Here is a 13,108-nt window from a genome sequence, read left to right on the forward strand (position 1 = left end):
TTTCTTGATTTATCAACTTTCAATAGTATATATTAATTGCTGATTTATGAAAAATAAAAAATTTAACACTCTTAAATTTCTTCTTTCCTTTATTTTTACTTCTCACTTTTCTTTATTCTTTATTTTTTACTTTTTGTTGTTTTTTTTTTTTCTAGTGGTTGACTTCATAACTCTAAATTAGGTCTTAATCTCTCAATTTTAGTTTGAAAACTTTCTAATTTCACCAGACTAATGTATTGTGGGATTGTTATCAATGTCTAGAACAAGACAGATGCTTTATCTAGTGCATTTAAAATGTAGCCAATAATTCCATGGAGTTGAAAACTATTATCATCCTTTAAGTAATGGAGCATTCAGTATAAAACTAATAAAAAAACAATAGGGTTATAGAATTTCTAAAAAAACTCAGACTTTATGAAATATGAAATCTTATTTATATGAAAATGAATTTTAAAAATTTATCATGATTTTTATATCTCCTCAACAATTCACTTTTCTTAGAGAAGGAGTTAGAATCATTGTAATTCAGCTAGCCGGACATGACTGAGGGACTAAGCACACACACACAAATCCCTCTTAATAAATAAATAGTTCTAATTAAATTTTCAAAATAAGAACATCAACAGCTTTAATTATGAATAGTACACAGTCCAGTTTATCCCATATCAGGGTGCATTTGCTAAGCTCTTTGTCATGTGATAACCATAAAAAGTACCGATTTAGACTCTGAGATAACATCTAATTTAAGATGAAGCAACAGAAATACAAGTGGTTATCTAAGAAGGTTCCCCAACCACTTCTTCTATCTACAGGAAAAAAAAACAAAAAAACAAAAAAAACGGGATGAGAGAAAGTTAGGGGAAGACTAGCCCCAAAGAAAATGAAAACCCTGAAATTTCTACACAAAGATGCAAAATAGATGTACTATGTGTTATCAATGATTATATCTTTGCAAAAAGTTTAAAAAAACTATTCCAAGTAAGATTAGAAAAAAGAGAGAAGAAAAAGTGGGAAGTGATCCTTAGGCAATGTTTATATACTGGTTAAGTCAGAAACAATACTCTAGAAATAAATTACTTTTAACTGTCACCGAGTACTTTATAGTATAAATTCTTATTTTGCTCAGAATTGTATTTAGGATGAAGGAGAATAACAGTTATATCTATCTCAAATTCTGTAAACAGATACAGCCCTAATACTATATCCTGAAAATTTCGGTTCCTGTAAAAGCATATTTTGCAGTGCAAGCATCAAAATGCCACCGTTAGCTTTCTAAAAATAAAGTTGTCTTTTATCCTGCAAGGATTTTATATATTAGTATTAACTAAAGACTAAAGTATCCACCTGAATTCTGTCAAGAATGTTGGTCGGCAGTGTGCCATGGGGAAAGACACTCTGAATTGGCATTTGAAGTAGAGCTAGATTCTTACTTTAGTTAACCTCTCTGAGCTTTTGTTTCCTCCTCTGATAGTGAGGATATAATATTATCTGCCATCCTATTTCCCTGATGAATTTTGAGGATCGGAATGAGATACTATATCTGAAAATGCATTATCATCTATAAAACACTATGTAAGTACTTATTATTACCTCAATAGATATTCATGGACAGTCTAATGTAAGAATAATGTATTAAGTAATATGAAAGCCGAGGAAAAGAAATTAATCTTATCCTCAAAAAGAAAGAGATTCCTTCAACAATAACAAACAGCTAAGAGGAGGAAGAAGGGAAGAGGAAAGGGGGGGAGGGGGAAGGACAAAGAGAAAGAGACATTGGCTAACATATTTTATTGTTTTGCTCGGTCATATTTGATAGTGTCTTTTGGTCTTCAGTACAGGGGTCATGGAAAAGTAAAGAAGGTATGCTCTAACTTCTCAATGTTCTTCCCTCTACTTTCATAGTGACCAAAATTATTATTTTAAAGAAAGGTTAAATATATGAATGATTTTATTTAATCTTCACAAAACACTACAAGGCAGATATTATTCATCTTTTACAAATGAGGAAATCAAAGCTCAAAAAGTTTAAAGTTATTGGTTTGAAGACCCACATCCAGTAAATAACTGTCCCAGATCTTCTGACTTCAGGTCCAGTGCTTTGGGTTTCTGTTTACTGAAGCAATTTCTTCTAATTTCTTCATCCCTGGGTCTTCCAGAAAAATATTATTTCTAATCCTGCCTGAACATTGACAGTCGTGTAATAGTCAGAACTGAAAACAAGTCAGTTGTTCACCTCTGCATGAATGGACAAGGATGAAACACCCTGAATAGCCAAAACTATCTTGAGAAAGAAAAACAAAGCTGGAGGCATCATGCTTCCTGATTTCAAACTATATTGTTATTGTTCTTCAGTCACTCAATCATGTCTAACATGCTCTTTTCATGTCCAGTGAGTCAGCTCTTCCCATCAGGTGGCCAAAGTATTGGAGCTTCAGCTTCAGCATCAGTCCTTTTAATGAATATTCAGGGTTGAGTTCCTTTCAGATAGACTGATAGTTTAAACTATCTCACAAAGCTGTAGTAATCAAAACAGTATGGTATTAGCATTAAAACAAAGAATAGAGAGCCCAGAAATAAGCACATATATTAATTTATAGGATTGTCTATTCAATAAATGGTGCTGGGAAAACTGGACAGTCACACACAAAGAATAAAACTAGACCACTAGCTTATACCACAAAAATTAATTCAAAATGGATTAGAGGCTTGAATATAAGATCCAAAACCATAAAAATACTAGAAGAAAACAAGAGATAGGCCCCTTGACATTAGTCTAGATGATGGTTTTTATAGATTTGACATGAAAAGCAAAGGTAACAAAAGTAAAAATAAAAGCTGACTATCAAACTAAAAAACTACACAGCGAAGGAAGCTATCAACAAAATGCAAAGGCAATCTATTGAATGGGAGAAAATATTTGCAAATCATTTATCTAAGGGGTTAATATCCAAAATACATAAATAACTCATACAGCTCAGTAGTAAAAAAAAAAAAAAAAAAACTAATTAAAAAAACAGTAGAAGATCTGAACAGACTTTTTTCCAAAGAAGACATATAAATGGTCAACAGACACATTAAAAGATGCCCATCACTAATCATTATGAGAATTCAAATTAAAACCACAGTGAAGTATCATCTCATACTTGTTAGAATGACTTATTAAAAAGAATAACAAGTGTTGGCCAGGATATGGAGAAAGAAGAAAGCTTGTGCATTTATAGTAATATAAATTGGTGAAACCACTATGGAAAACAGTGTGGAGTCTCCCCAAACAGTTAAATACAGTCCAGCAATTCCAGTTCTGTATATTAAGAAAGTAAAAGCATTAATTTGAAAAGATGTTTGCAACCCCATGTTCATTGCAACATTATTTACGATACCTAAGATATGGAAACAACCTAAATGTTTATCAGTGGATGGATGGGTAAAGAAAATACAGCATATATATTATTCAGTCATAGAAAAGTGAAATCTTGCCATTTTCAACAACATGGGGCTTGAGATTTAAAAGTCAGACAACTTGGGCCTTGAGGGAAGCAGAAGTCAGGCAGAGAAAGACAAATACCATATAATTTCATCCATACAGAGAATAATTGGAGGATGCCAGGAGTAGTGGGTATGGGGAAGAAATGGGTGAAAGAAGTCAAAAGTTACAAATTTCCAGTTATAAAGTAAGTCATGGGGATGTAATATACAGACAGCACTATGACTATAGTTAATAATACTATATTATATAGTTGAAAGTTGCTAACAGAGTAAATCTTAAAGACCTCATTACAAGAAAAAAATTCTGTAACTGTGTATGGTAATAGATGTTAACTAAACTTACTGTGGTAACAATTTCACAATATGTACAAATATCAAATCATTATGTTGTACACCTGAAACTAATATAATATTGTATGTCAAGTATATCTCAATTAAAAAAAAATACATGAACAGGCAAATTGACATATAGCCATACAAGGAAAACTATTTAGCTTTCTGAAAAAAGCTTTTCTGAAAAAGAAAAACTCATTGATTTGCACAACATTATTGAATCTCAGAATAATTATGCAGCGTGAAAAACAAGCAGGAAAAAAGAATATATATGGTTTGATCCATTTATGTATTAATTGTAGAAAATGCAAACTAATCTTTAGTAACAGAAAGTAGATTTGTGGTTGCTTGGGGATATGAGTAGAGGGAGGGCAGGATTACAAGGAGGTACAAAGAAATTCTGAGAGTAGATGGAAATGTTATTTTAACATTTCTGATGAATACATGTATCAAAACTGGTTAAACTGTACACTTTAAATGTGAGCAAGTTAATATTAATATATCAATAAATCAATAAAGATAGAGGAGGCTATTAAAGAAACATTTATTGTTTTAATTTTCTGTAGAATGACCTGTGATTCTTTCAAAGAGCAGTCTATATTTTCCATAATTCAAGAGAGTTCATTTAATTAGGTAGGTTTAATAATTTGACTGTTTTGATAAGTGGTTTTTACAACACTGACACCTTTATTTTAAAATCTGGACACTTTACAGAAAGCTAAGGAGAGTGTTAGAATTCTTTCTTAGCAGGTGGCCTGCCTGTCTCCAATATCTTTGTCTGTAGAATTTCTAAGGTGAATAAACTTGTCTCCTTGTATTCAGTATTAAGCTTTGGAGTTGCAAGAAATGGGGAATTACTCATAGACTTCTAAAGAAAGAAAGGCTATTGTAAAGCTACACTTAGACTAAAATTGGAACTGGACTTCAAAACTGGAAAGTCATCAGGAAGTGAAGCAACTCTAGGAATTAGATGTCCTTTCAGTCTTTCTTGTGGGCAGTCTGCTCTCTCTCTTTCTCTTCTTCTTTCTCTTTTATAGCACTTTTTTCTCTCTACATATCTACTCTATTTTCTTCCTTCTACTCATTTCTTTATTCGCTTTTTATCCTTCCGTACCTAAAATATCTTCTGTTTGCCTCCTCTGGATCCACTCTTCACCTTCTCCAGTGTTCTCTTTTCCAGTAAATCTGGCCTGTACAGATTATACCAACAGAATGAGGTCAGTGTATTTATTCTCCCGGCTCCCTCTGCAAGGTCACTTTAGGCAGACTGTATCTCTCAATTGCAAATCACTGCTCCTCTGAAGATGACTCACTCTAAACAACTCTCCCTTTCCACCTGCTTCTTTCCTTTGCCTCTTCAGGTCTAGGGGTGGTAACAGCTCCCTTGCTACTAAGATTGGGTTCCTCTGCTATCATTGTGGCTTCCCCACTCACTGCCCACACATTTGTTATTGGTTCCTTGGTAGATAAACTCTCCTCAACTTATCCTTATCCACACATGTTATCTGTTTTTTTAATTAGGAGCCTGAGTTACATGTTTCTCTGTTATTTTCTTTTTTATCTCACAGCTTCTGCTTCATTTCACCATGTTCTACCATGGCTCTACTTCTAATGACATTTTCATTTTTTTCTGGTTGTTCAGTCATGTCTGACTCTTTGTGATTCCATGGACTATAGCTCACCAGGCTCTTCTGCCCATGGATTTCTCCAGGCAAGAATACTGGAGTGCGTTGCCATTCCCTTCTCCAGAAGATGTTCCCTACTCAAGGACTGAACCCGAGTCTCCTGCATTGTGAGCAGATTCTTTACCATCTGAACCACCTGTTACTTGACATTCTCTGAGTGCAAAGTTGTATCAGTCGTGTCCGACTCAGCAACCATATGGACTACAGCCTGCCAGACTCCTCTGTCCATGGGATTCTCCAGGCAGGAATACTGGAGTGGTTGCCATTTCCTACTCCAGGGGATCTTCCCAATCCAGGGATTGAACCCACGTCTCCTTTGTCTCTTGTTTTGGTAGGCAGGTTCTTTACCACTAGCACCACCTGGAAAGCCCACATTCTCTATCAGTTCAGTTCAGTTCAGTCGTTCAGTCGTGTCCAACTCTTTGCGACCTCTTGGACTGCAGCACACCAAGCTTCCCTGTCCATCACCATCTCCTGGAGCTTGCTCAAACTCATGTCCATCAAGTCAGTGATACCATCTAACCATCTCATCCTCTGTTGTCCCCTTCTCCTCTAGGCTTCAATCTTTTCCAGCATCAGGGTCTTTTCAAATGAGTCAGTTCTTCCCATCAGGTGGCCAAAGCATTGGAGCTTCAGCATCAGTCCTTCCAGTGAATATTCTGGACTGATTTCCTTTAGGATTGACTAGTTTGATTTCCTTGCAGTCCAAGGGACTCTCAAGAGTCTTCTCCAACACCAGAGTTCAGAAGTATTAATTCTTCAGTGCTTGACTTCCTTTATGGTCCAACTCTCACATCCATACATGACTACTGGAAAAGCCATAGCTTTGACTATATGGACCTTTGTTGGCAAAGTGTTGTCTTTGCTTTTTAATATGCTATCTAGATTTGTCATAGCTTTTCTCCCAAGGAGAAAGCATCTTTCAATTTCATGGCTATAGTCACCATCTGCAGTGATTTTGGAGCCCAAAAAAATAAAGTCTAACACTGTTTCCATTGTTTCCCCATCTATTTGCCATGAAGTGATGGGACCAGATGTCATGATCTTAGTTTTTTGAACGTTGAGTTGTAAGCCAACTTTTTCACTCTCCTCTTTCACTCAAGAGGCTCTTTAGTTCCTCTTTGCTTTCTGCCATAGGGTGGTGTCATCTGCATATCTGAAGTTATTGATACATCTCCCGGCAATCTTGATTCCAGCTTGCGCTTCATCCAGTCCAGCATTTCTCATGATGTACTCTGCATATAAATTAAATAAGCAGGGGGACAATATACAGCCTTGATGTACTCCTTTCCCAATTTGGAACCGGTCTGTTTTTCCATATCTGGTTCTAATTGTTGCTTTTTGACCTGCATACAGATTTCTCAGGAGGCAGGTAAGGTGGTCTGATATTCCCATCTCTTGAAGAATTTTCCTCAGTTTGTTGTGATCCACACAGTCAAACTCCAATACTTTGGCCACCTGATGCGAAGAGCTGACTCACTGGAAAAGACCCTGATGCTGGGAAAGATTGAGGGCAGGAGGAGAAGGGGACGAGAGAGGATGAGATGGTTGGATGGCATCACTGACTCAATGGACATGGGTTTGGGTGGACTCCAGGAGTTGGTGATGGACAGGGAGGCCTGGCGTGCTGCGGTTCATGGGGTCGCAAAGAGTCGGACACGACTGGGTGACTGAACTGAACTGAAAACAAAGGCTTTAGCGTAGTCAGTGAAGCAGAAGTAGATGTTTTTCTGGAATTCTCTCGCTTTTTCTATGATTCAACAGATGTTGGCAATTTGATCTCTGGCATTTCTAAATCTTGCCAATTCCAAAATTTGAGTGAAAAAATCTGAGGCAATTCACTCAATTTGTTTTTTCTTTTCATGCCAGGCTGTGTGGGAGGACACAGGCTAGTGTGAGGGCTGGCGACAGATGCTCATCCTTGGGCTACACACCTGGGGAGGGAAAAATAGGAAAGAAAAAAATATCAAAGTACAGACTGCTCTGTCATCAGAAACCATAAGTGAGATGATTTCTCACTCTTAGGAAGTACTTTGAGTATGGAAAGTATAATGACTGACATGGAAAAAATTAAGGATAAATAAAATATTCTGGTTATTCTTAACCATGCTAATATTTGGTAATCTACTAATATCCATTCTCTTATGGCCTTATCACATTAAGCTTGCTTGTTCTCACCATTTATGATGACCTTGAGGAATCCAAGACTTGAGGTTTATTGAAATCACAGTCCTGACAAGGTAGCATAGGCAGCTGAAATATCAAAAATAGTACAGGCTTTAAAACCAAATAAGTTTGGATCAAACTCCTAAAGCTGCTATTTGTTTTATTACTCTAAACTCCCATTTCCTCATTGTAAATTAAATATACATATATCTACCTTATAGAGTTGTTATGCAGATTAATGAGAGCTTATCTAAAGCATAAAATGTAGTTGATACACAGTAAAATGGTAGTTCTCATAAACTGATATACTTGTTTTAATTGTTCACGGCAAAAGCTTTTGGCTTAATTTAGAAAAAAAATTTTAAATGATGGGAGAAGAAAAAGGAAGCAGTTTGTTACTCCTTTCCCTATCTTTCCCTACTTAGCTGCAGGTACTTAAGGTCTTCTAACTTTGTGAGTTTAGCCACACCAAATTTCAGTCAATCCATATCATGCCTAACAGTATATGGAAAATACCATTTCTACCAGCAGATGAGCCTGAAACCAATCTTGCTTTGAAAACATACCATATATACCTACTATGTCTTTTCCTCAAATCTCATTGTTTTGACAGTCTGTAGAATTTTTATTTTGATTGCTGATTTGCATTATTTCCTCCCTTAGGATCAGTATCCTAACTTGAACCCTGACCTAGCTGTCTGGGGCTCAGGAAAAAAATCTGCTTAGTCTAGTGTTTGGCAATCACTTCTCCCTGGAGCTCACCCAACTTCTGTATCCCTAGCTGATGGTTAGGGACCTTCTTCAAATTAGAAAGTATCTATTAACTCTACTTGTATCTTTATTTGACCAGAGCCAGTTTGGCAAACGCCTTACCCGGTAGCTCAGTGGTAGAGAATCCACCTGCAATGCAGGAAATGCCAGAGACGTGGGTTTGATTCCTGAGTTGGAAAGATCCTCTGGAGGAGGGCATGGCAACCCACTCCAGTAGTCTTGCCGGGAGAATCCTATGGACAGAGAAGCCTGGCAAGCTACATTCTGCTACTGCTAAGTCACTTCAGTCATATCCGACTCTGTGTGACCCCATAGACGGCAGCCCACTAGGCTCCCTTGTCCCTGGGATTCTCCAGGCAAGAACACTGGAGTGGGTTGCCATTTCCTTCTCCAATGCATGAAAGTGAAAAGTGAAAGTGAAGTCACTCAGTCCTATCTGACTCTTAGCGACCCCATGGACTGCAGCCTACCAGGCTCCTCCGTCCATGGGATTTTCCAGGCAAGAGTACTGGAGTGGGGTGCCATTGCCTTCTCCGAAGCTACATTCTACGTGGTTGCAAAGAGTCGGACACAACTGAAGCGAATGAGCACACACACACCACATACAGTTTAGCAAATAGGTTCCATACCAGGTCATGACAATTTCCTGGTAATCACTACCCGGAGTACTGTGTAGAGTAGTAGAGGGCTCTCTCTGGTAGGAAAAAGAACTGTAACTGACAAAGAAAGTCTGCCCTGGGGGCCAGGTTGGAGACCACAGAAGGGAAAGGTCAGTGGTGACACACACTGGCTAGCCTGTTTCTCTTCTCTCCTATTCTTCATCTCTGACTTCTTGTGTTACCTTCTAGGAAATTCCTTTAAATCTTTGATTACATCATATGTCAAACTTACCAGAGTTATTTATTGTTCTTTGCATGTTTTCATGAAAAAAATGTCTTCTTTTATCCAAGAGAACAGAGTTTTAAAAATATTTTCTTCAGCTCCCTAAACTCTCTCTCTGTTTACTGCAAGATACTTTTGTCTGCATCTATCTCTGGCTTTCTTGTTAACAGTGTTTCTTCACTTTTCTGGTGATTCTTGAGTGTCCACTCATATTTAAGAATGAGGGACTGAAAGACTTGATTGTAAGTTTACTTAGAATGAGCAAGGCTTGTGCCCACTGGACATTCCCATAACAGGAAATGTTGGTCAGAGGCTTCTGCTTGGGGTCTCTGACTGGGTACCAACATCCCAGAAGCTGAGTGGGAAGGGGGTGGTCTCAGGATTTGAGAGACTCACTTAATCCTTTCTGTGCTTCATCCAGGCCCTCTACCTGACCTCATTATCCCTGACCTCACAGTCTTTCCAGGTCAGTTTAAGAGAATATTGCTAGAGTGGAGAAGGGATATTTGTTGACTAACCCAGGAGGACAAAGAGGATCTGTGGGTCTAACATTGTACATTAGAACTATCTGCCTATTCACCTGTTTTCAGCTCACCTCTCAGCTTCTGATATACGTGATATCTCCAATCCCTAAACTTTTTCAGTTTGCTTCTTGTTGGCTTCTCTTTCGGCAAGATAGATTTCACTTTCTCTTTCTCTGTTCTACCAAATTAGTAACTGGTCTTCCATCTATTTAGCATCATGGTGGACTCCTCTATTTCTATCTTCATCCACATCCACATTGGAACTTTGCATTGGAAATACAATTTTTAATTGTATTTATTTTTTATTGAAGGATAATTGCTTTACAGAATTTTGCTGTTTTCTGTCAAACCTCAACATGAATCAGCCATAGGTATACATATAACCCCTTCCTTTTGAACCTCCTTCCCATCTCCCGGCCCATCTCACCCCTCTAGTTTGATTCAGAGACCCTGTTTGAGTTTCCTGAGCCATACAGCAAATTCCCATGGCCATCTATTTTACATATGGCAATGTAAGTTTCCATGTTACTCTTTCAATACATCTCACCCTCTCCGCCCTCTCCCCATGTCCATAAGTCTATTCTCTAAGTCTGTTTCTCCATTGCTGCCCTATAAATTCTTCAGTACCATTTTTCTAGATTCCATATATATGCATTAGACTACGACATTTATCTTTCTCTTTCTGACTCACTTCACACTGTATAATAGCTTCTAGGTTCAGCCACCTCATCAAAACTGACTCAAATGCATTCCTTTCTATTGCTGAGTAACATTCCACTGTGTATATGTACCACAACTTCTTTATCCATTTATCTGTTGATGGACATCTAGGTTGCTTCCATGTTTTAGCTATTGTAAACAGTGCTGCAATGAATAATGGGATACACGTGTCTTTTTCAATTTTGGTTTCCTCAGGGTATATGCCTAGGAGGGGGATTGCTGAGTCATATGGTGGCTTTATTCCTAGTTTTTTTTTTTTTAAGGAATCTCCATACCGTCTTTCTTTCATAGTGGCTGTATAAATTTACATTCCCGGACTTCCCTGGTGGCTCAGACAGTAAAGCGTCTGCCTACAATGTGGGAGACACGGGTTTGATCCCTGGGTCAGGAAGATCCCCTAGAGAAGGAAATGGCAACCCACTCCAGTACTCTTGCCTGGAGAATCCCATGGATGGGGGAGCCTGGTGGGCTACAGTCCATGGGGTCACAAAGAGTCGGACACAACTGAGCGACTTCACTTTCACTTTTCACTTTCATGCATTGGAGAAGGAAATGGCAACCCACTCCAGTGTTCTTGCCTGGAGAATCCCAGGGATGGGGGAGCCTGTGGGCTGCCGTCTATGGGGTCACACAGAGTTGGACATGACTGAAGTAACTTAGCAGCAGCAGCAGCAGCAGTGCCAATAAAATCGACAACTACAACGGGGGGGGGGGGGAGGGAAAAAAATCCAAAAGAATATACAGAAAAAGTAAAAAAAAAAAAGAATATTAAATGTTTTTCTTGAGTCACTGCTGTCAGAGTCCTTTCCCTCACTGGGAGTCACAGTCCACCTCAACTCCCTAGGATGCCCTCCAACACTGTGCTGATCTCTGGACCTGCTGTGGGGCAGCTCAGATTCTAATCTGGTCCTGCGCCTCTGTGTTCTTGCCTATAATGTCCACAGCTATCAGAACGAGTGTGTTTTCTCTTGTGGGAGCTCTCGGTGGCCTTTTATATATTCCATAGACACAGAGTCTGCCTAGTTGATTGTGTGGATTTAATCTGCAGCTTATACAGTTGGTAGGAAGCTTTGGGGTCTTCTTCCTTAGCCACACTGCCCCTGCATTTCAATTGTGGTTTTATTTTCACCTCTGCATGTGGGTCGTCCACTGGGGTTTGCTCCTGAGGCTGCCCCGGAGGATTTGGCTTTGCCCCTGTGAGGGCCAGATGTGGAGGTGGTGCAGTTGCATGGGTCTCAGGGGTTCTGGCAGCACCAGGTACTCAGGGGGGTTGGCGTATAGGGCAGCAGGAAATATAGTGCTCTAGAGGGGATGACAGAGGATGAGATGGTTGGATGGCATCACCAACTCAATGGACATGGGTTTGGGTGGACTCCGGGAGTTGGTGATGGACAGGGAGGCCTGGCGTGCTGTGGTTCATGGGGTCACAAAGAGTCGGACACGACTGAGCAATTGAACTGAACTGAGAAGGGTATGGCTATCAGTATTGGCCAATATGCTCCAGTATTCCTGTCTGGAGAACCCCCCTCCCTGACAGAGAAGCCTGGCAGGACACAGTCTACAGGGTTGCAAAGAGTTGGACCTGCCTGAAGAGACCCTGTGTGCATAGACACAAGACTTTTTTTTTGCCTGTGGCAGCTCTGCCCCAGTGAGAGTTGAGCATGAAGGTGGTGCAGCTGCTTGACTTGTGGGGACCCTGGTGGCGCCAAATGTGCAGGGGCACAGACCTGCTGCAGAAGTTACGGCCCTATCAGAGTCTTTTTTCGAGCCTCTTGTAGCTGGCGATCAGAAGGCCTCTTTGGCCAGTGTTTCTCTGTAGTTTCTCTAAGTTCCGTTCAGGCACTTAGAGGGCTTCCTTGTTGGGGTCCTTCTCTGTTGTTCAGCGCATCAGACACATAGAGGGGCCGCCCTGGCTGGGGTCCTAACTATAGATCAGCGCATCAGGCACTTAAAGGGGCACCCTGAGTGGGGTCCTACTCTGTAGCTCAGTGCGTCAGGTGTTTGATGGCCCAGCCTCTCTACTGTTAAGCTGCGGATGGGTGGTTGTATATATTCTTTTCCTCTGGTCAGGTACTCCTGTCCACTCAGCTGGTGTTCTGCATGCACTTTTGTGTCTGAAGGTGTATTCCTGATGTATCCGTGGAGAGAAATGTACTCCACAGCCACCTACTCCACCATTTTGTTCTCTCACATTGGAGCTTTTTGATTCTATGTTCTAGATATCAGTGAAATTCACTACCCCTCATGGCTCCATCCCATTGCCATCGTTTTCGTTTAGGCCTTCATTATTACTGTCTTTGTTGTTGTCGTTCAGTCATTCAGTCGTGTCCGACTCTTTTTCTCTCTTACATTGTTGCAACAAAAATCTATGTCTAATGTGTTTTCCATATTCCCTATTCCCCAAATTTTCTTTCTAAAATATAAATCTAATTTACTCCTTTTTAAAAAAAACTTTCCCATTACTTAGTAGAATAAATTCCAAATTCTTTATATGCAATTTTCCTTCAAAATCTGGACCCTGCATTCCTTTTCCATTCTCAT

The 13,108-nt window shown here is 39.4% G+C and overlaps 1 protein-coding gene and 1 long non-coding RNA gene across 3 annotated transcripts in view; one reads left to right on the top strand and one right to left on the bottom strand.

Moving 5' to 3' along the window:
* Positions 1-13,108, top strand: part of MCU (mitochondrial calcium uniporter) — a 438,436-nt gene that overhangs the window by 176,695 nt on the left and 248,633 nt on the right. The gene's annotated exons all lie outside the window — the stretch shown is intronic.
* On the bottom strand, positions 1,966-7,765 carry LOC129619955 (uncharacterized). Its single transcript, XR_008698321.1, has 3 exons — positions 7,683-7,765; positions 4,934-5,009; positions 1,966-2,515 (listed from the first exon to the last, which is right to left on the bottom strand). It is a non-coding gene; the product is annotated as an uncharacterized LOC129619955 (long non-coding RNA).

This window comes from Bubalus kerabau, chromosome 1, assembly GCF_029407905.1.
Source record: "Bubalus kerabau isolate K-KA32 ecotype Philippines breed swamp buffalo chromosome 1, PCC_UOA_SB_1v2, whole genome shotgun sequence".
NCBI lineage: Eukaryota > Metazoa > Chordata > Mammalia > Artiodactyla > Bovidae > Bubalus > Bubalus kerabau.